At 41.1% G+C, this 23,754-nt stretch overlaps 1 long non-coding RNA gene across 2 annotated transcripts in view; it reads left to right on the plus strand.

Annotated features, from left to right (window-relative positions):
• Positions 1 to 14,817: 14,817 nt before the first annotated feature.
• Positions 14,818 to 23,754, plus strand: part of LOC138923839 (uncharacterized) — a 52,603-nt gene continuing 43,666 nt past the window's right edge. The window contains exon 1 of one of the 2 annotated variants that reach the window (XR_011438020.1): positions 14,818 to 15,102. This is a non-coding gene — a long non-coding RNA (uncharacterized lncRNA). The remainder of the gene's footprint in view (positions 15,103 to 23,754) is intronic. The other variant, XR_011438019.1, reaches the window with a different exon arrangement.

Raw genomic sequence — 23,754 nt, forward strand, 5'->3', positions numbered from 1 at the left:
CCCAAAGGCTCCCCCCTCCCAATACCATCACACTGGGGATTAGCTTTCAACATGTGAATTCTGGGGGGCACATTCAGTCTGTAGCATCAAGTTAGTATGAGAATAAAGCCCCATCAGGGCTGATGTGTAGATGACGCTCATGTATTTACACATTTAAAGTAAGGGCTGTGTGCTAGTTGCTGCTACTCTTGTTATCATCTGATTCACAGATGGGAAAACTGGGGGCCAGAGAGGAAAATGTGGCAAGGCCACATGCTTAATTGTTGACAGAACTGACACTAGACCTCAGATCATCAAAATCATTTCCTTCTCATGAATTATAATCTGATTCTGACTTCTCCCCCCACCTGCCCCTTCAGAGGCTATTTTCTCCATGGCTTAGGAAATATTTCTGAAATTTCAATGATTGCCAACAATTGAACAATGTCCCCTTCCTGTGAACTTTGTGATCTAAATTGTTCAGCTTTTTCAGAGTTGGATAACAGTGTGGCGGAGATCATAACTCCATTCAATTATGCTTTTTGTGGGAAAAAATCAATAGTCCAAAATTAACAGAAACAAATTTTGCTTTACCAATAATAAACAACAATTATCTTAGATAAAACTGTAAAGAAATATAAATACCTGAGTATATTCAGCTACCTCCTAACAAATCTTCAAGTGACATTAATCACAGGCCGTCATCACCCTGGTTTCCCCTAGAGTTTTAAGGACAAGCCTTCATCTCCACCTCTTCATTAGTGGGGCTTCATGGTTTGAAAATCTGAGCCTTGAAAACAGTTCCTAGAAAGCTTTCTTCAATTATAAATTTTTTAAAACTAAGCATTTGTTATCGTAAACATTATAGTCATCGTATAAATCGGGAAAATAGAAGATTTAAATCACCCATTGCTATTGACTTTGACAATCAGACATTCCCACTCAGTATGTGTGTTTAGTTCTTGACTACTTCCTAGTCTGCTGCATTTTTCTACAAGAGAGAGAAACTGGATTTCAGCTCCACAAATCTGGCTTTTCTCTCCATGCAGCTTGACTGGTGCGGGAAGAATCACAATGCACATCCACAGGCCTCAGGCTGCCCTTTCTTATACAAAGGCATCAAAGCTAATTTTCAAAAAGTCAAAAAACATGATTCATGCATAAATAGAGAATGAATGCATGTCAAAGATTTAGTCTCCTCTTAATGAGAGAACCAGCAGGATGGAAAATTGGTTCAAAGAACATTTGAGGAAGTGAGTATTTACAGGCATTTGGAAAAAGAATGTTAGAATAAGAGTTCTAGGTTACACAAAACTGGTTAATGTCCTACAAAGCAATAACGTTTCAGTTATCTTTTCCACCGCACAGAAATTATTTGCATCTTTTCCATACAAATATCTCAAGAGAACATGTAACTTCATAAACTCTGGGCCTTTAATCATTAATAGATATCAAGACAAATAAGTACATTGCCCTAAATATTGAAATAGTCCTTGGATAGACCTGTTGAACAATGCTCCAAAATGACCTTGAAAGGACATGCTCTCCTCTTTTTGCTTTATTTCAAGTTTTGAATATAAAATTCGCTTTTTTAAAAAAATTCTCAATAGTTTCTTTGGTGAATGTGTTTAAATATTGTAAAATAGCCGAGAAATAGACTTCTGACAGTAACCTACACAGTGGGTTTTTCTACGTGGTGAGATCTCCCTGAGGCCCGGGAGAAGTCTTTATGGGAGGGTTGCTGGGTTTAGCAAGTGAAAACACCAGACACTTAGTTAAAGTTGAATTTCACATAAACAGAAAAACAACAAATAATTTTTAATGTAATGTAAGTGTAATAAACACATCAACAATGAATATTTTTTCATATAAATAGATGCTAAATATTACATGGCTGCACATTATTATTTCTTTGGGCCCTTCCAATTCTAACCTATGAAAACATCCCCTGAACAAGAAATCATGAACATGACAGACACGGTTTTTGCTAAATGCATTTTGAATCCATTCACATTTTCAGTTTCTCATGTTCTGCAGATGCGCTGTGTGTCGGCATACTGTACTCCACTTGGTTTGCTCTCAAATGAGCAATTGAAGATGCCACAGAGAACCCCAGGGTTAGATGATACAGGAAGACAATGAGACAGCTGTAGCCTGGCAGCACCTGGGGTTTGGCTCTCATGAGACAAACACAATCCCAAACACTCACTTTGTTCGTGACCTTCCTGAGGCGAGGACTTGAATAACCCCTATTGTTTATGTTGACCTAATTCAGAGTCCTTCGTGGCTGACCTCATGGGACTTACCCACAACTGGTCTCCAGCTGCCCTTTGCCTTTTGTTACTGCATCTCCTCATTCTACTCAGCGGTGGGAAAATTTTCCTGATCCCTTTGGTGAAATAAATTTTACTTCAATTTTTTTTCGGGCATAACTGGGAATCTAGTGCATTTCGCCCTTTCTTTAATAAGAGTGACAAAAATTATGGTAAACATTTTTTTCTATGCCAAAAATAGAAGCTGAATATGTGTACCATTCTGCAAAATAAAAGCGCATCTCAGAAACTAACATCATTCAGACCAGTGAGTCCGTGCACTCTCATCTCACCTCTAGAACCTTCTTAAGTCGAGCCAATGAGAAAACAAGCTCCAAAGCCAGTGACGGATCCATCTAGAGCAGCAGAAATGCTCACACACGTTGTTCTCCCCAGTGACTGACACGGCCACATGGAGAAGCAAACCTGCCTGCTGTCCTGTTCACCAGCATCCCAGGGCCATGCTGTCTCAGATTCTGGAAAGACGCAAACTTCAGAGACTGCTGTTTCAGCCTTGGGTGGAGTGAGAAATAGCACGTCATCCAGAACTCACGGTCCTCATTCGGTCCCCGTATCTGGTGGTGTACCCTAATCAACTTCACCAGCAAGATGTGTCTTTCCTCAGACGCTCGCTAAATGAATTACTAAAGACGGACTGCAGGCAGAGCGAAAGGGATTCAAGATGGATGGGTCTGAAATGCAAGAGGAAATGAAGAACAAAGAAATCTGTAGATTGACGTACATGGGTATTGACTCTAAATTTGTGACAACTATGTCTAGTGAAGTTCTAAAAAGAACTAAAATATATGACCATATGTAAGTCAAGAAGATTAATGAATTTGAACTGTTCTAAATTCTTCATATCATCCAAAATCAGGATAAAGATACTGATTAATCTAGAATTTGATAACATGAGTATGCAAGTGAAAATTTCTTGGGTAAGCAGTAAAAGAGTAGAAACAGAAAGAATAATTTCAAAGCTAGAATTAAGAAGTAATTGAATGTTGAAAAAATGCTATATCATTCCAAAATAAAACAAGAAAAAAAGTAACAAAGGAGGAAAGAAAAGAAAAAGAAACAGGAAAAGCAGGACAAATGGAAAGCACACAATAAAATGATGTATTTAAACCTAATTACACCAGTAATTATATTAAATGGAAATAGATAAAATTCTCCAAATAAAAGAAAAATATGGTCAGACTGGATTTTAAAAATTAAATCCATCCCTATGCTATTTATAAAAAACACATCCAATACATAATAATACAGAAAAGATGAAAGTAAAAAGATGGAAAAAGGTACCACACAAACACTAATGAAAAGAAAGATGTCACTATAGAAAAATAGATTAAGGGGCCAGCCCGGTGGCATAGTGGTTAAGTTCAAGCACTCCACTTCAGTGGCCAGGAGTTCACAGGTTCGGATCCCAGGCACAGACCTACACACCACTCATCAAGCCATGCTGTAGCGGTATCCCACACACACAAAAATAGAGGAAGATGGGCACCGATGTTAGCTCAGTGACAATCTTCCTCACCAAAAAAAAAAAAACTTAATGCAAAAAGTAATACTATAGGAAAAAAGCTACATCGTAATGACAAAAGATTCAACTCACTAAGAAGACAAAAAAAATTTAACTTATGTGCCTATAAGATATAGCCTCAAAATATGTAAAGTAAATATTGAAGAACTATAAGGAGTAACAGAATGGTCCACAAGTAGTATGAGAGATCTTATAAGAAAAGATCTTATAAAGAAAAGTATACTTTTTTGAGTTATTAGTAGAGCAAGCAGAAAAAAATCAGGAAGGATTGAAAAGATTTGAACAACATGATTAAAAAACATTCTAATGGGCACATACAGAACATCTTACTCAATTATGCAGAATATGCACTCTTTTCAAGAAGACATGGAATGTTTACAAAAATTGACCATATGTTTGGCCAATTGACCATTAAACAAGCCTCAACAAATTTTAAAAAATATGAATGAAATTTAGCATGTTCAATGACCATAACTTAATCTCACTAAGAATCAAAATCCAAAAGATAAACAGGAAAATACTCATGTGTGTGCAAACTGAGAAACACGTGTCTAACACAATTAATGAATGAGGGAGGAATTATAACGTACAGTCGAAAGTAGTTCAAACCAAACATTTAATGAAAATATTACATATCAAAACTTGTGTGATAAAGCTAAAGCAACACTTAGAAATTTATGTAGTCTTAAGTGCAGATATTCAAAATAAGAACAGCTAAAAACTGTGTGACACATCCACCTAACGCATTAGAAAAAGAATAGCAAAATAAACCCAAATAAATAGAGAGGGCAAAGCAGAAATTAATGAAAATTTTTTAAAAAATAAACGATAGAGGGTATCGGTAAGGCCAAAAGTTGGTTCTTCAGAAAGACTAATAAAAGTAACCAACCAAGGAAAAAAAGAGAAAGGCACCAATAACCAAAATCAGGAAGGAAAAGAGGATGCCGAATGTGCTTAGAAAGGAAGAAGTTAAAGACAAAACAAAGAAGGGACACTATTATGACCAATTTTACACCAGTAAACTTCTCCAGAAATTAATATTTCCAGAAAAAAAATAATTTATCAAAACTGGTTCACCAAATTAAAAATCTTAAAACATCCCAACAAATGGTACTGGGACAACTAGACCCCTATTAAAAAAGTGAATTGCATACACAAAAATCAGTTCCAAAGGAATTAAAGACCTAAATATGAAGAGAAAAACTGTAAAGCTATGAAATGTAATCGAGAAGAATGTCTTTATGACAACGGGGTTAGGTTGACCTACAAGTCAGAAGCAAAGTCAAAATTAGACCAATTGAGAAGACGTGTTTGTCACACACGTGGCTCTGAACCAGGAAGACAAGGCAGGGTCTGGAGAACAGGAGCCAGTTTAAGTAGCATCGCAAAGGAGCATGAAAACAGTTCTGAAATGAATTCGTAGTATATTCGTGTTATTACTTTTTAGCAAAGTCTGCTAAATAAATTTGGAAACATCCCTCGGATTCCTTCCATCCTCCTTTCAAGCAGACTCTCGTTTTTGCTTCTCTTGGTGGAAGATCACTTTTTCACACGTAGCTGCTAAGTGTGAAACTCTTTCATTCTAGCCCACTCTGATTACTTTATTACTTCTTGCCATAGGAAAGTCTATAAAATAAACTTCCTTAAGGTGAGACCTATGTTTATTCAATGTGTGAAGAATAACATAATATAGGCTAATAGAAATATTTTGTGAACTGAAAGAATTTGTTTCAGACATATTTCAAATGTGGCTTAATATGTATGATTATGATTACATAATTATAATACATGATTACATACATTTATTTACTTGGTCTATTTTTCCAATATTTCTGAATATGTTAATATTTTTGTAACAGATACCAACATTCATGGTTTTGTGTGAAAAAATTGTTTGCACACCTTGCTTCAAAACTGATGTGCTGAGGAACAAATTTGAATGTTTGAATTTGTTTTTAGGTTTTTTTTATTACTGACTAGTATAACTATCGAATAATTTAAATAAAGTGATATTTGTACTTTCAATGTGTCTCCCCCGTAATTCATTCTCCTCGCCTCCCCAGAGGAAGAGGGGGGTGTAAGTGTGTTCATATCCAGCCCCTACTTTCTTATAAAATCAAAGAGCTGGGTAAACTGAGAATGGTTCTGCCTTAAAGTTTGAGAGAACCATCATCATGACCAGACAGTAAAATTAATTTATCAACGACAAGCATTTAAGCCCTAAATTCCTGTCAATAACCTGTGTGTCTCTCAAAGCACTAAGAGTTTTATCCTGTATTTTATACAGTTAGGAAAACGCAGATAAAATTTCCACTACCTGTTATTGTGATTAAATAAATACCACCTCATTTCATTTTCTGAATTCTGTCCTCATTTTCTTTAGCAAGACTGAATACCGCCCTCAGAAAAACAGACACACCTAAAATATATTCAACTAGACTGTATTTATCCCACCTTTTAGTTTCAAGGTGAAATTTCAGATTTTAAAATTATAGTTCCCTCCGATGATTACCAAAATGGGGGGGGGGGGGTAATGATATCCTGCATTTATGATTATTGATGCACCTTTTTATAGATTCATTTTTGTGTTGAACTACTTATTTTATGTGCATTGATGAGCATAATTGTAATTAGTTGTCTAGTTTGGTAAATGAGTATCTGAGATAATTTATGGGTGTTTCTAATTTTTAGTTCGGAGTTGACATTTTGATATTGACTTGAGTATTTTACATACCTTGCTCGATACATCCGATAAGTTACATTTACAAGGAAGAATAGCTACAAACATGTAATAGCATACATAAATAGCTAGAGATATTTATAAACATAAACATAAGCCTTGAGTTTGTTCATTCAATATTTATTTTTTCCAAAGTGTAGTGAGTTTCTATTGCCCAAAAAGGACTCTCCAGCCTGGAAAGGAATTCCTAAAGATCTTCGTTTTCCTCAAGTTAAATTTATTAAAGTTATAAATTAGAAACCAAGTTTCTCTTAAAGCTTTAAGCTCAATTTATAAATCTTGCTATTTTATTTATAAATCTAACAAATTCCATATAAAAAATAACGATCCCTTTGATTTGTTTCTCTACTGGTATTTCAGTGAACTCAACTGATCAAATCATCCTTAAACATTTAACATTACTTAGAAAATGAAATTAAATTCCCTTAGACATTTCAAACTCTAATCATAAATTCAGTGCATCTGCTTCTCTCAAATACTTCCAACACCTAAGAAAATGTCTTAGGTTCAGTTCACCGATGGTACGCTCTGAGATAAGAATTCATGCAAAAGTGATTTATTAGGGGGCTGGCCCTGTGGCCGAGTGGTTGAGTTCGCGCACTCCACTGCAGGCAGCCCAGTGTTTCGTTTGTTCGAATCCTGGGCACGGACATAGCACTGCTCATCAAGCCACTCTGAGGCAGCGTCCCACATGCCACAACTGGAAGGACCCACAATGAAGAATATACAACTATGTACTGGGGGGCTTTGGGAAGAAAAAGAAAAAAATAAAATCTTTAAAAAAAAACCTGACAGCTTGGCAGCAGCCCTCCAATTTGCAGGTACTGGCTGTCGGAGTGAAAATCACTGGGACCCATGCACGTGAAAATGGTAAAGAGTGCTGAGAGGATATCTCAGAGCGCAGCTCTGACAGCATCTCCCACAGAAGGCAAAAGCTCCCTAATCTCTTAAGTAATTTTTGTAATTCTAATAAATCATAATCATAAATTTAATAGATCAAATTTTCTTAAATGTTTCCATCATGTTTAATATCAGAAAATACTCAAAAAATTCAAAGATTCTTAACCACACCTGTATAAACATATCTTAAAAATGTGAATTATTTCTTCATCATCTCTCTACTTTTTTTACTACCTTCCTAGGGGAATGATGATTTTGAGCAGGTATGGTTAATTGGTTGAAAACTCAGGACCAAAGAACTCAAGACCACTGCAGGCATAGCTCCCATGGGTGCCTAACAAAATGCACCAGAAGCTATTGAGATGGAACCTGCCAAAGGTCATTATTTATTTGCCAGGTCAACAGAGTTTTCTAAATCCATGTCCTTCAGCTCGGTTTTAAGCAATCCCATACATTTCAATTTCTTGAAATTCAATTCCTTTCCCCAAATGACCCATTTGTTAAAATCAGGAGGACTTTCTAAAGTCCCTGTTGATAGGGACTTCATCTTGTTGATGAAACCTTGTTGTGTGACCTCCGGAATTACGGCCTGGTATGTGCTAATAAGATTGGAACTTAATCAGTTCCTAGTCTATGATCTTTCTCTTATTATTTTTATGCCTCTCATTGGCCACCTTTTCTTAATGACTTTACTAATATAGAGAAATAAAAAATGTAAATGTAAGTGTGCTATCCTGCCTCATACCCTCTGAAGGAGTACATTTGTTACACCGACTATCATCCAGGGAACACAGACAGTCACAAACCCACTTGGACATGCTACAAAATACAGTGTCTATAGTTCCCGTCAGGAATGCTCGGAGGATATGAAAGGCCTGTCTCCCTTGGATAGGCGCCTGGAAGTCCCCGACTCCTTATCTGCCTTCCTCTTTCCTTCTCTGTCCCTATTCTTCTCCCTAGAGTGCCAGGTCCGTCTTGCTGAAGCCCCCGGGGCCCAGGCTGGGAAGTGCCATTTTCACTTCGTGTGGAAAATCTCTTCACCCAGGGCCTGACGTGTTGCCTCTTCAAGGCCAGCGAGGCTCATTCACCTACAGTCCCTATAATTCAAAGAGAAGCATTTTTAGAACTACTTTTAGGGCAACTTTTATGCAGAGAAGAAACGATGCCTGGACCAAAGATGGGGAGAGATAAAGGGTGAAAGGAAGCCGGAGAAGCCCCCGGGTGTTCACCTAATGGCTCCCTCCAGCAGGAACCTCCTCCATCCCAAAGCATCCTTCCTCACCCCACCATGAGGCAGAGGCTCCCCAGTCCCTTCTGCCTCTCCAGTGAGCTCATTTGGAGGTGATCCAGGTTCACAAGGCGGGAGTAAGAAATAAAGATGAAGAGCTGTAGGTCTCGCCCTGAGCGTTTTCAATGATCTCAGCCCTCCTTCCAGCCCTCCTCGGTAGTTTGGATTTATGGAGTGTTCCTACAATATTTTTTATGGATTCGGCACCTGCCTACAATCTGAAACTCCCAGAGGGAACTTGAGACTTTTGTTTACCCAGCTCTCCCCAGCCGACACTGTTTGTTCCTCCCTGGCAAAATGTCAAACACTTAGCTGTGTAATCCAAATGTTGCCTGGCCTCACTGCCTGGATACACACAAGGGGAATGAGATAGCATTCCCATTTAACACCCAAATTATTATAACCCTAGGGCCTTTGACCAGCTCTCCTTTCCTAGGTATTCCTGAGAATCTACAGAGAATAAAGACAGGTCCCCCGTCTGTCCAGTCTGAAGCTTGCTGCCCTCACCAGTGATCTGGCTTGGACTGCTGTTGTCCACTTCCTTCCCTGCAGATTATTCCTGTCAGATCTGTATCCACTTCCTTAAGCTGTTGCTCTTCTCCCACAATGCGCTTTTCTCCAAGCATGGGCATAGACCCTTCCTGAATTTCCCACTGTGATAGATGGGACACGGCTTGCACATTTAATAAGATATCTTTGGGAGCAAATGACAGAAACCCCAATTGAAACTGACAAGCCAAAAGGGGAGTTTATTGCTTCACATAACTGGAAGAGGGTAGGCATACTCTTCATTTGGGCGTGGCCGGATTCAGAGGCTCGAAGAACGTCCTCAGGAGTCAAACTCCCTTTCTTGGCTCTGTTGGGCTCTGTGTGCTTTATTCTCCAAGTGGAGGCCCCCAGCAGCTCCGTGCTCATTCATCCCAGTTATAAGACGGTGACTTTTTCCCAGTAGTCCTGGCAAGTTCTAGCGCTGGCTCTGATTGGCCCAGCTTGGGTCATATGCTCAGCCATGAGCCAAGCACTAGGGCCAGGGGTGCACAGTACTCTCATTGGCCAGGTCTGTGTCACATGCACATCCATAAAGCCATGGGATGGGCCAGCCCTGTCTGAAACCCATGGAATACGTGCCGAGTCCAATAGCCTGAAGGAAATGGAAGGTGCTATTACCAGAAAAGGGTAAAATGAATATTGGGACGGTGAAAACAACAGGTGTCTACAACCCCTGGCAATAATAGAAAGGAAGTGCAATACAGAAACCCTCTAAAAGTGCATTCTACAAATGGCTGCTTTCAGAATTTACAGGCACCGATCACTCCACCTGTGTTCCTACTCAGCCATGGGGCCCAGAGAAAAGCAGTTTCTCCAAGCCCTCTTCCAGGCCAAGGCCCACTTTCCCAGTACTCATTCCCTGTCCCAGGGTTAACCTCTTCCCAGGATCATTGGTGGTGGGAATATCCCCTCCCTTCAGGGAAAATTCAATTCCTGCCAACAGTGTGGTCTGGCCATGGATTCCAACAAGACGTTCATCTACAAACATTAGATTTCCCATCATCTGGCTTATTCAGTCTGAAATAACACCACGAATGGGACTCCAGCATTTCAGGCCACGTCGGGCTTAGCCCAGCCAAGGCCAAGTCATTTCTCCAGACGAAGATTAGGCCTGTATGTCTTTCCTTCTCCCCAGATCGATGTCAACAGCTACTTAACTAGGAAGCCTGATCTCCCTAAGAACGAGCGCTAAGTCATCGGTCTGCAATTGTCCAGATGAAGTGGTTCAGGGGGCATAATTCACTTGAAGCGCTTAGCATTTAAGAGCTCAAGAAACACCGGAGATCAGTTTTTTCAATTCCAACAGAAATATCCAGGCAGGGCTTACCGCCCTGGTAGAGACTGGCTGATGCAATGCCGAGGGTGGAAAAGCCTCCAGTTAGGAGGACGGAAGGCAGAGACGGAGGAGGAAGAGGCCCTCGATGATGGCAAGAGAAAGATGGAGCACAGCAGCTGCTCGGTTGTCCCTTGGAGGACCCCCCCTCCAGAGCCCCAAAGCAGCTGTTGTCAGCCCCTAGGAGGCCCCCAGGCCAAAGCCCAGAATAGAAACAGGGCTGCTTAGAGAGCCCAATCCACTGGGGGCCTTAACCCTGGTCCTGCAGAATCCCATGCACCTTTCCACAATGCCGCCCTCCATGCAACAACCAATTCCACAAGGAAAGGGTTGAAAGTATCTCTTGCAGCTTTGTACTTATCTTTGGGAGTTTCTAAGTCAGGTGTCAACGCCTTAGGGCCTGCCAAACACTTGTTTCGGAAATGATCTCCTAGACTCTTTAAATTCATCAGTACAAACACAGTGGTGATAAACATTCTTATAGCAGTCTTTCTTGCAAGACAAAGACCAAAGGTATACATAATCAATGAGAAAAGGAGGTGTTTCAAGTGATAAACAGTAAGAGTTATTCGTAAGTATATTTTGGTTTTGCTTTGATTTTTAACAGCTCAGCTATGATACTCTGACTTCGTCTGTGTAGATACTCAGAGCAAAGCCCTCGAAAGTATGACAGACGCTTCACAGTAGAGGATCTTCACGCCCAGGCCACCTCCCACGTTTGTGCCACGCCTGGGCCCTCATTCTGTTGCTTTGTCCCTTTAATGAAGGTTGAGGTTTGCAGAGGAGTCCTTAGTGTCCTCAGCACTGAGCTTATAATCTGGATTTTGAACACTGGGTGAAGTCCGGCACCTGGTTATGGGGTGCAATAGAATTAGCCACCAATGGGAATAATAGCATTTCTCATTTATAGCACACAATACCAGAAAATTCGTGTTTTTCTGTGAAAATAAACTGCTTTTAATAAATGTATTATTAAACCAATAAGGCATTAACATTAACAAATTACTAATTTAAGCAAAGAAAAACATATTTTTGTGGGAAGGCGAAGCACACACACAGTCATAGTCATTAACTGTTGGTAAACCGCACAGTATAATCCTGATTTTCCCCATTAAGCTAATTTAAAGGGAAACCTCAAACTCTCTCTTTCATAAACAGAACTTTGTAATTTGAAAGAGTCCATAATTTTACAATGATCACGTTACTTTAAACTGCAGTTTTTGCTTTTCTTCAAGTCAAAAGCTTTCAGGACTTTCTCAGAGAGAAAAAGCGTTGATTTCCCCTCTGAGCTTCTCCACTGAGCGGTCTCGTCCGCCTGCTCCCTTAGTTCCTTCCGTATTCTGTTTGCAGAATACCCCGTTTTCTGCTAGAAGGGTTGCTTCCAACCCTGTCCCCACCCGCACCTCCAGCCCCATGCGCGGTCATAGCTCAACGACTAGGGGAGCCCAAGCACATGCCATAAAGAAGGCCGTTTGCTGCTCAATTTCTACCAGGACTGCTGAGATCCAATTAATTCCTGGGACTGAAGGTGGACTTCCCACTGGCACATCAGTCATTGTTCAGATATTTAAATTTCACAAACAGAATGAACGGCCCGGTGAGAGCATCGTTGCTTACACCGAGAGCGGGCCATCTGTCACAACATTGAAATTTTCAGGCATTTTAGACGACAGGACTGCAGAATCTCTTTGTTCATGGATTTAAGGTGAGGTCCTTCAATGGGGCTCCGTGACTGAACCAGGTTTGAGCTCTTTATAATGTCCCAGATGGGACCCAGGCAGATGAGACGGCACATCTGGGCAATTAGAAGATCATCTAGTACAAAAGATGTCCAGAGAGTGAGGGGCAGAGAGTCGCTGAGCACAGGCTCAGCAATGGAAGAGAAATCCAGCTCTGTGTTCTAGAGGCAGAGGTTTTTATTTTTCCCTAAAGGGTGTGTTGAGAAGCCGGAACTGGTGTATTAGGAGTATGCAAATTATGACCTTCTGAATGAGGAGGCACAAGCCATCCACACGGGGGCAGCAGGGAGCCCCCTCAGCATCCGAGTTCCCACTCTGGGGAAGTGAAACCCACCAAGTCATTCTCATTGAAAGCAGTTTCAATACACCCACACAAAGGAAGCAGAGTCACAGGATTTTTTACAGATCCCAGAAGCAAGGGGGCACAACTGAGCAGGGCGGGGAGGGGAGGGGAGGGGGCAGTCCTCAGTCCCAGGTCGCCAGGAAGCAGGAGATGGAGAGCAGGGTAACAAGCACCTGTTGCTTATAAGGTGGTTGGGGCTGAGGTCCCTAACTTTTCACAGGCTTAATTCTAAGTGGTTGTTTTTAAAAGTGCCCCGTGAAAAGTATAGTGGGAACCTATGACAAGCGTCCTGAACTCAAGTCCTTATCTAAATGTCCAGACTGGGTGTGAGCAGGGTTAGCTTACTGTGAAATGCCTAGGCAGCAACTTGGTAAAACAAAGTTGTTTTCCTCAAAAGTTGTTTTTTGCATCACAAGGGATCATCTTCTTAGCAGCTCCCCTCTCAGTCATGATGTGAAGAAATCTCAGCATTGATGCACTAATCACAGAAGCGTGCAGATATTCCCTGAATCCAATCTGGGTCATTAAAACAATTAGGCTTGTCCAGCGGCTCTTTTCAGCCCTAGGGTGACCAGCTGACTCACTCCTCAGCCCAAATCGCAGAGCTGCTTTGTCTAGGAATAATTTCATCCACCTTGAGAATTCTCTGATTTACTGTCATCTAGGTAGCCCTGGTCTTGACCAAATGTTAGGCGTTCCTAACTTAAGGTGTTAACCTTTTTAGAGGTGGTTTAGGAAATAAACTATGAGGTTTGTCCATTTCTCTGATGGCCAAAGACAGAGCAGTGAAAAGGCAAAACTGGAGTCAGCATTGACAGCTGCAGATTCAGGCTTCCAGCAAAGGTCCTGGAACTCCAGGCCTACCAGCTCTTCCAGCCCTGCTGCAGGGGAGCATTATCCCCTGCCACCCACAGACGTATTTGCAGAAAAAAAAATTCCCCTCCTCCCCACCCTTCCTCTAGGGTAGTGCTGAGCCCATTAAACTTCCTCCTAGCAATATACAAGGTAATCTAAGGGATTCTGGTAGGAAAAAAAAAAAATCCCCAATCTGCTTCTTTATGTTTCCCTAGATGGCCCTAGGGCACATATGCTAATCAAGTGCCCAGAACAGCCTTAGGTATCCCATAATTCCCCTAGGTGCACCTGTAAACTCACTTTAATAGCAGCATTGTCTTCCAAATGGGTCTCCATCTTTCTAGGCATCTCTTGTAATGCTAACCTGTTTGGCACTGCCCAGAAATTCTAACATTTCTTCCATTTTAACTAATCCTAAGGGATCAGATCACACTGCATCATCTTCCTCCCTACAAACAGCATTTCAACCAGTGACGTAGGACAAAAAGACTCTCAATCAATGGGCTAAGCCCATCCCTGGTGATTCAAGAACCTGTCAGTCCAGGTGGAGACTCCTCCACTAATTCCTCATAATTGTAAGAGCAACCGGAGAGGGAAACTCATTCAATTAAATGACAATTCCAGTTTACAAATCTTATAATATTTTTGCATTTGTGATATGATTCTACACTGAAAACATAACTCGCCTAGTCTAAATGAGATTTTTCAGGATGGTATCCCCAGTATTTTATTTTTGCCTCTTGGTTTAGTAAACTCCCAACCACTTTTTCTTTTAAAAAAAAAAGTCTCTCATTATGCTCCGAAACATTAATTCTGGTTTTAGAGGTTTTAGATCATTTCCTCTAGGTGTTAATCAGTTCTGGCCGTATGGTGAGGGTGAGGTAATTCGTTATTACTTTACAATGAATGCCCTTAATTACATTTTCAGTAGTAATATCAGTCCTTCTGTTTATTTGAGTTCCTAGGAGCTGCAGGCAACGTGATCTGAATTACATGGAGGACGGGCTCCAGCTGACTTTCTGTAAACTCGCTTTAGGATTCTAATCCGAGAAGACAGGAGCAGGTGGGGATAATGAGCGTGGAGGGAGCTGCCCATTATACCACCGACTGGCCCCTCTTTCACCTCCAGGCTGCCCCAGGCACTTCTCACTTAGCTGTGACCTCACTTGTGGTCACGCCAAGCTGCTGGTCAGGAGCGAGTCACCCATCCTATTTCTGAATCCTCCAGCTGCCTCTGGAGATAGGTATGACTCCATTTCAGTTATTGGTGGTGAATTGTTGCCCTCCTTGACAGCATCCAGGAAAGGTCGTTACTTTTCCAAAACACAAGTAGGACTTCACAAGCCTCAGCCTTGAAGAGTGTTCCTGGGAGCTTCCAGGCCCTTCAGGCAAATGTGAAGAACTCTTGTCCAGTGGAGGGGATACTGAAGGGATCCTCACCTGGGAGAGAGGGGAGGCGCTGTTTGGGTCTACTCCAGCGCAGAGCGAGGTCAATCTAACATGGCCACAGGAAGACGTAAGGTAAGGCTATGATTCTAAGACGGAGCAACTGCCATTTTAGTCAATCAATATCATCTCTTGCAAATCCATTCATTTGTTCATCCAACAAAGGTTTGTGCTGTCTATTGTCTGTCTGGGCACTGGGCTAAAGGACATTTAAGAGAGAGAGACAGAGACAGGTTCACTGCCCTAAAGAGACAGGGAATCTCCTTGGGACAATAGTCCTCACAAAGTAGCCCACTGAGTCATCCTCTGTTTAACCCCTGAGTCAGGCTGACTTGAAATTCTCCAGTGTGCAAATTGTATGTTTCTACCCTCTAAGGTGGAGGGAGGAGTCCTGATCTGTGCTCCTCTCTATGCAGGAGCCTGCGCGTGACTCCCAGGCAAGGTCCTGCCCTGGACTGAAGTCAAGAGGAGGCCTCGATCTGGGTCACCCTTTGGCGCAGGGCCAAGCACCTTCCCTCTGCAGGCTTTGCACCTCTTCTCCATCTTCCAGCCTGGGTTCTTGGTCCCTCTCCGTAAGGACTGGGCCTTCAACTCACCGCCTGCCTTTGCTCTCTGACACCTCCTCTCCACTCAGGCTTTGCCGGCCTGACTCCCCACACCCGCTTCGTGCTAGGCATGCATTTTTGGTAGAAGTAGGAACCCCTACTTTGGATTTGTCTCGGTCTTGTGTCCAGTTCCACTGGGACCACAGGCTTCCTCATCTAGCTCCCTGCCACAAACTCGCTTTCTTCCCGTTTTCTAGGTACTGGCTCCTTCCAGCCGCCCACTCTGACACACTCTGATTGTGGCCTAGTGCCCAAAACTGATGCCTGCCACAGGCTCAGGGTGTCTTCTGGGCCTGTCATTAGAGAACAGAATAGGGCTTAAAGGCCTTTCCCTGGGAACAGCTGCATGAACTGAAGGGCCAGCAAGAGGGTGACACCTGCCTGCTGGGAAGGGCTCAGCGCTAGGCAGGCCCTGGCTGTCTGCTCCCAGTGTCGGGGAAAGCCTATTGAACATCACAAGGTGAAAAAAAGGAAGAAAACACTCCTAGGCCAGAGGTATTTTGATGTGAACGAATGAAATTAGTCTTTGAACTATGAATATGAATGATATTATGTGTTTAAAAGACATATATGTTTTAAGTATGTCGTATATGTGTTTAAAAGAAGATGAGAAAAGATCACTGCCCATGCCATGTTGTGAAGGATGCTAGGGGGGATGGGTGGAGCATCTGGGGGAGATCTGATTTAAATCTGTTAGATCACTAGAACCTACATCAAAGTCTTCACCGTAGTTGTCTCTGGATGGCACTATGGGTTCCGTACAATTTTTCCAAAACTCAGAATATTCTGAATTCCTTAAGTAAAAGAATATAAATTCATATAGATGTTGCTCTCACAGTGAGATTTTTTAAATTATATTTTGTTTAGAATGTTAAAGTCAAGATCATTCAAGATACTTTTCCTCTAACCCGGCATCTAATATATTTGGAGAAGGCTGCGTGTGAAGCCAGGGTCAGGGGAAGAGCGTGTTTGGAGGGGAAGAGAAAAAGGGAAAGTCCAAAATGGGACCAAGTGGAAAGGGCCAGAGCCAAGAGAGATGTCAGCTGGAAGTGGAGTAAGAGGAAAGACTGTGCCCACTAGCCAATAAGGATGAGTTGAGATGACACCGTTACCGCTCGCTTTGCGTGGCAGAAGGTGGGCAAGAATCCATTGGGAGACGGGCTTATAATCTAGCCACATGGTTTAGGGACCATGTGATGGAATTTGATGTGTGAGATATATTTAGAGATTAAAATTGGGCACGACCGCCGGGGATCATTTGTCTCCTGTTCAAAAGAAGGATGACATCTGCGTGAATGTTGTGGTTCAGGAACTTTAAAGGGTAAGTGCAGCCTACGTGCACGGCTCCTCCGTTTCCGCATGACGATGAGGACGGGGCCGGGCACTTCTCCAAATGCTGCTCTGTCCTGGGAGTCATTAGAGACTCTGAGAAGCAGGAGGTCAGGGAAGTCCCAGCCACAGAACGATGAGTACCAGGTTTTCAAAAATAGTTCCTGAACATTCACCAGGTCATTTTTGTTTGGTTGCTTGCTTGCTTGCCTTTTTTTTAACCTGCAATATTCCTGACTACTTTACCTTAGCCTTAAAGCTGATTAGATTCGGTATTATGAAAGGATGCTTTGGCTTAACCAGGTCATAACCATTAAAATTTTCTTGTTATCAACTACCAAGAACACTGGCAAGAATTAGCAACTATAAAATTACAATCGGTCATGCACAATTAAAAAACTTTTCCCGAATAGATTTTACATTAATATTAAACATTTCAGAGTTATACTCTCTATTCTGTGGTTGATGCATTTGACTTTGAAAAAAAGAATTAACTATCTTCACAGGAATCTGGATTTTTTTAATATATTTTTTAATTAATAAACCTCATTTTTTAGGTTTTAGATTCACAGCAAAATTGACAGAAAGTGCAGAGATTTCCCATATGCCCTCTGCCCCTACACCTGCATAGCCTTCCCCACTGTCAACATCCTCCACCAGAGCGCTACATTTGTTACAATCAATGAACCTCCATTGACACATGGTAATCACCCAAAGGCCATAGTTGACATCAGGGTTCACTCTTGATGTTGCGCTTTCTATCTTTTGGACAAATGTATGATGATATGTACCCACCATTCCAGCATCATACAGAGCAGTTTCACTGCCCTAAAGATCCTCTGTATTCCACTTATTCATCCCTTCTCCCCACTGACCAGCGACATCCACTCACATTTTACCGTCTCCATAGTTTTGCCTTTTCCAGAATGTCACACAATTGGAATCATAGCTCATTTCTTTTTAGTGCTGAGTAATATTCCATTATCTGGATGTACCACAGTTTATTTTTCCATCCACCTATTGAGGAGCATCCTGGTTGCTTCCAAGTTTTGGAAGTTATGAATAAAGCCGCTATAAACATGTGCGTGCAGGTTTTTGTGTGGACAGAAGATTTCAGTTCATTTGGATAAATACCAAGGAGTGTGATTGCTGGATCATATGATATTAAAATATATTTTTTACAAAAAGCATTTAGCCAAAATTGAAATTGTTTTTAAATGTATTTAAAATATTTCAGACAAATAGGCATAAAATAACAAAACAAGAACCTTCATACGCAGCATACTTGCCTAGTCATGCCCGATCTCCCTTCCTCCCCAAGAGGTAACATTATCCTGAATTTGTTGTTGATCCTTCCTGGTATTCTTATAATTTTGCTGCTTATATATTTATTCCTAAACAACACACAGTATTTTTTTTTTGCATTTTTTCACTTTATCTAAATGGTGTATGTGTACGCTTGCACAACCTGTCTTCCTTCTCTCCCTCACCCCACCAATACTAAGCTATAAAACTCATCCATTTTGAAATGTGCAGTTCTGATTCATTCACTGTCATTGCTATGTTGTGTTCCATTCTGTAAACATACCACTATCTGGTTTCCTCTCCTCTTGTTGATGATCACTTGGATTGCTACCAGATTTTTGCTATTGGCAAAAATGTTGTTGTAAATATTCTGGTGCACGGCTCTTTAGGCACATGGGCAAGACTTGCTCTGGGGCAGCACTCCACAAGATACGGTCCTAGAACTGTTGGTTTCTGGTAAATCAGCACCTTGCTTCCTTCATCAAGAAAGTCTTACTGTAAAACAAATGTCAGCTGCACTAACTAGTGTTGCTTCATGATAAAGTTGACTTACGATGTTCTGGTGCAAGCCCTTCTTTCTTACTGCAGAACTGGCCCTCTGAATAGCACTGCTCTTGGGTATATGTCTAGGCATGGCATTACTGGCTTGGGTGGTAAATGGTCTCCTTTCTAAATAATGGCAAACTGCTCCCCAGAGCTCAACACCTAACACCAGAGTATGAATTCCCATAAATCTGAAATACTAAAACACAGGTCCACCTCAAATGCTGCAGGGCCTTCGGCAAAAATACAAATGCAAATCCACACACCATATATCTAAATATTTAAAATTATAAGTCATGCTAACAAACTTTCAATAGGTTTGTTCTGTCATCCTACCATGACAACTGTGGCTACATAAAACCTAGAAGGTTAGGTTCAAATTTAGAATTCTCGAACTCCGACGCCCATTCTGCAGTGGCTGAAGGGTGGCTGAGGAGAACCGTGCCCTGGCCCCTGCACTGCAGGCCCCCCTCCTTTCTTCCCATGCCCTGCTCCGTCCGGAAGGCCTCCTGTGCATGTGTATAGACACCCAACTACATCTCTAAACTCCATCTTCACTCCCGCAAACAGCCTCCCACCTTGGGAGAACAGTCTGTGTGCAGAGAATAGCCTACGCAAGCCCTGCAAGTGAATTCAGAGCTGCCTGCACAGAGCATTCCACACCCTAGCTCCTCGGTCTGGTGAGAGGAGACAGGCTCCAAAGGGCACATCCTCTTGGTTCTGGGTACCCCTGGCCCTTTGGGGAGGGGTAGAGCCAGAGGAGGGCCAGAGCTGGGCCCTCTAAAGCAGGCCAAACCAGGGGTCCCTCTTGCCAGGATATAAGGGCGGTACTGGGAATTTATTGCTCTCAATGAAGTTTTCATATTTTTCATGTTTTGTTGTTCATAATACCCACTAAGAAAAAAAATCCCTGATATACCTGTATTTATTTCCCCTTTTTAATTCTTTGTCTATTTCCATCATCTTTTGTGTTTTCCTGACCAATCTTGCCAGTTTCTATCTTACTAATCTTTTCAAAGGACCCGCTTTTAGTTTTGTTAATCTCCTTTATGTTACTGTTTTCTCCATTTTGTTGACTTCTTTAAGATCACTTTTTGGGTTCATTTTATTTAACCTTTCTTGTTGCCTGATAAATTTATTTGGAGCTAAAAAATTTCTTTTAAATTCTGCTCTGGCATTTCCCACAAATTTTGACAAGTAGTGTTTTCATTATTACCTAATTCTACGTATTTCTTATTTTTTCTGATTTCCAATTCCTTTTTAAAGCCATGATTCTTTAGCAGCATTTATTTTCCAAGTAGGTGAGCCTCTTTAAGCAATCCATTTGTTATTACTTTTTAATTTTATTGCACTATGGTTAGAAAACATTGTTTGATATTGATCCTTTGAAATGTATTATGACTTCCTTTATGATTATCATATGACCTAGACAAATTCCTAGAAGAATCTAATCTCCCAAACTAGTTTAAGAAGAAGTAGAAAGCCTAAAGAGTCCTATAAATGTTAAATATATTGAATCAATTGTTTAAGATTTTATCTCAAAGAAAACTCCAGGTCAAGATGCATTGCCACATTGCCCAACTCCAGACGATTTATAGGTAAATTCTGCAAAAGTTTCAAGGAACAGAAAATTCCATCTTAAGTAAACTCCTCTGGAGAGTAGAAAAAGACAACATGTAACTACTCATTCTTTGAACTCTTATAACCAAACAAGAACAGTACAAGAAATAAAAATTATAGGCAAGTCTCATTTTTTAATATAGACGTAAACATTCTAAACAAAATATTACCAAGTCCAAAATGTATTTTAAAAAGATAATACACCATAACCCAGTTGAGTTTACCCCTAGAATGCTAGAATGATTTAACATTAGAAAATCTATATTTATCTCTCTTTGTCACTTTATTTGATTAAGGGATTAAAATCATATGATTTTCTCAGGTGATATAGAAAAAGATTTACAAAATTCAACATTATTCACCATTAAATTCTTCTTTAAAAATGGAGAGAGAACTTTCTTAACCTGATAAAGGGTATCTACAGCACACCTACAGCAACCATTATATTTAACGGCAACATGTTGAAGGTGTGCTCTCTAAGAGTGATAATAAGACAAAGATGCCTTCTATCAACTCTTCTATTCACAACTGTGCTCAAAGTTCAGCCAGTACAGTAAGGCAAGAAAAGAAAATAAGAGTTATAGGAATTAGAAAGGAAAGAAAAAACTATCCTGATCCACTGATATGCTTGGTGTAGAGCCTCATGATTACATACTTTTTCACAAGCATCTCAGGTGATTCTGAAGTTGGTTGCCCATAGACCACGTTGAGAAACATTGACTTAGATACTACAAAAATAAAGGAACTTGTGTAGCAGACGGATGTTGGGGATGGGAATTTGCCACCCCAAAAATGTGTCTCTTTGGCTTGATTATTTTTAAGAACAAAAGACTCAGAAAGAAACTTTGATCTTCCCCCTAATTACCTAAAAGAATTTAAGATAGAAGGTTGTTCCAGGAAGGACCTATCACCATAAGATAACTATAGCGTCATATAAACTAGGTGTGATAGACAGGGAGGAACCCAGCAAGGCCCCTTTGATCAAAGTCCTCCCCATGGTCCATTGTCTTTGCAAGGTAGGGCAAACATTTGTTTACCAAACATAAGCTTTTCCATCTCCATGTGAATTGCCTTTCTCTCCTTCAAAGTCCCAAACCAAACCCTCAACATCCTCCTTTGTCTTTAGCTGAAGATGGTATTTAAGGTGGTGGCTTTGGCCGTTTTGGTGAGTTATTCAGTTTTCCTGGGTTTCTCCCATGTATACATGTTATTAAACTTTGTTTGATTTTCTCCTGTTATTCTGTCTCACGTCAATTTAATTCTTAGAACAGCCAGAAGAACCTGGAGAGTAGAAAAATATTTCTTCCTTCACTACATGGGCAAAACTATATCAGGAAGAAATGGTCAAATTCTCCAAAATGTGCACTTATTGATAAAAAGAGGCAAAGGAAGAAATGCTTGAGAGATCAGTTTTATGAAACTATAGGACTTCAGAAAGCAATCAGATCCTTCCTGTTGCATTTTAGCAAAAATGCTCATTGTCTGACTGACCAGGACATTATGGACTTCAGATAAATATAACTAGAAAAATCTGCTTCTTTATCGTTTTTGAACCACTCATTATTTTGACCAGCTTTAAAAAAAAAGGGCTGCAGGATATTTCTACTTAGTAACCACCAATAAGTGTGTCTTTTCTCTTCAATCATGTAAGAGCAAATCAGTTTTGAATATGTTTCTTTGATTGTGGCCCAGCAAATCTTACCCTTCTCCTTATGTTGTTTTTCTTCCTCCTTTCCCGGCTCCAAAGCCCTTCATTTTCTCCCTTTCCCAATAAATTGTTGACGATTATTTTCCAATTCTTCAGCCACAGTTGCCCCCAATAAAATGCCCCTCAGTTATTGCTTCTCCTCCCGGTGCATTATCTCCCATCCTCTCAAGCTCCACTGAAAAGTTTTTGACTGTTCCCACTTAGGGAGTCAGGTGGAGGAAAATGAGATCTTTCTGCTCAGAAAGACAAGTACCTGGAAATTATGAATAAGTAACCAGAAAATGTGTCAATAACTAGCCCCCTCCCTGTGCCTACTGAATGCCTCCAATAATCACTCTGGGTGGACTTAAATTTACACAAGCATTGGTTATGACTTCCCATTTAAATTGCAAAGGAAGGCAAAATAAATCTTACTGTGAAGTTGGCCTGTCAATTTACGACATAAACAGCCCTATTCCCTGGCTGCTCTGAAGCATCATGTCTCGCTAAGAGTCCTGGGTAGAAGGCCCCTTGGGTAAACATGGCTTTGCTTTGGTAAATGCTGCTGTTGATCTATTCTGGGTTCAGAGCTTAAGGGCTTAAGGCTCATTCTTACCTTGCCGAAGCAGAGTTTTTTGTGTGTATGGAAAAGAAAATATCTTTAACATTTTGGAAACACTGTAAAAAAAAAATCCAAGTGCGGTGTAATGGACAAGAGGCAGCACATAAACAGGATTCTGGAATGAATACAGAACAAACGCCTAGCCTTCAGAGCACTAGCTACTGTGAAATGATAGATGATGTTCAGGCTTGACAGGGTCTCTGGGTATAAACCATTCTTATGTTCCTGGGCGCAGAGGGAGTCTAAACATTCGCAGGGCTATTCAATTATATTTTGGCCCCTAAAACAGAAGAATTGAATGGGAAAACAATGGCAGGGTGTATGTGCCGGCTTTCAGACACAGAGCAGCAGAAAACCCAGGTCAAAGGTCTTTCCAAACAAGGAAATGTATTTATTCACAGAAGGGGAAGTTCAGAGATAAAGCAGACTTCAGGTTCCCCTAATGATGTTATTAGCAAAGGCCCAGTTCTTTTCACATCCCTGCTCTGCCATGCACGCTGTCTTCATTTTGAAGCTGGTTCTTCTCTCCTAGTTGTCTAATGGCTGCCAGTAACAACTGGAGCTTCTCTCTAAAGAGGGAGGAAGAACTTTCTGGGACATCCAAGCAACTTCTCTTCAAGGCTCTGCAGTCGGAGCTTAGTCACGTGTCCGTTCCTTTAATCAATTCCTGGCAAAAGGGAACACATTATCCTTAAATTATTCTAACTGGGGACAAGGTTCCCGCTGATCCGTGACAGTGTGGGGCAGGGCGAAGGTCTGAAGAAAATCAGGGCTCTGATAGAGGAAGAAGGGAGAAATGCTGAGGAGGCCACCAATGCTGTCCCCACCCAGAGGCAGAGTCTACACTGAGTAGGAGTATGAAGTTTCTACATTAAAAACAGAAAGACATCGAGGGCCCTTCCAACTAGCAGATTCCCAGAAGCCAAGATAATTCCTCATCATAAATCCATTTGTTCATCAAGTATTGGCTGAAGCGCTGTGTGATATCAGGGCTCTGTGCAGGTCCTGCAGAAGTG

Source organism: Equus caballus, chromosome 4 (genome assembly GCF_041296265.1).
Source record: "Equus caballus isolate H_3958 breed thoroughbred chromosome 4, TB-T2T, whole genome shotgun sequence".
Taxonomy (NCBI): Eukaryota; Metazoa; Chordata; class Mammalia; order Perissodactyla; family Equidae; genus Equus; species Equus caballus.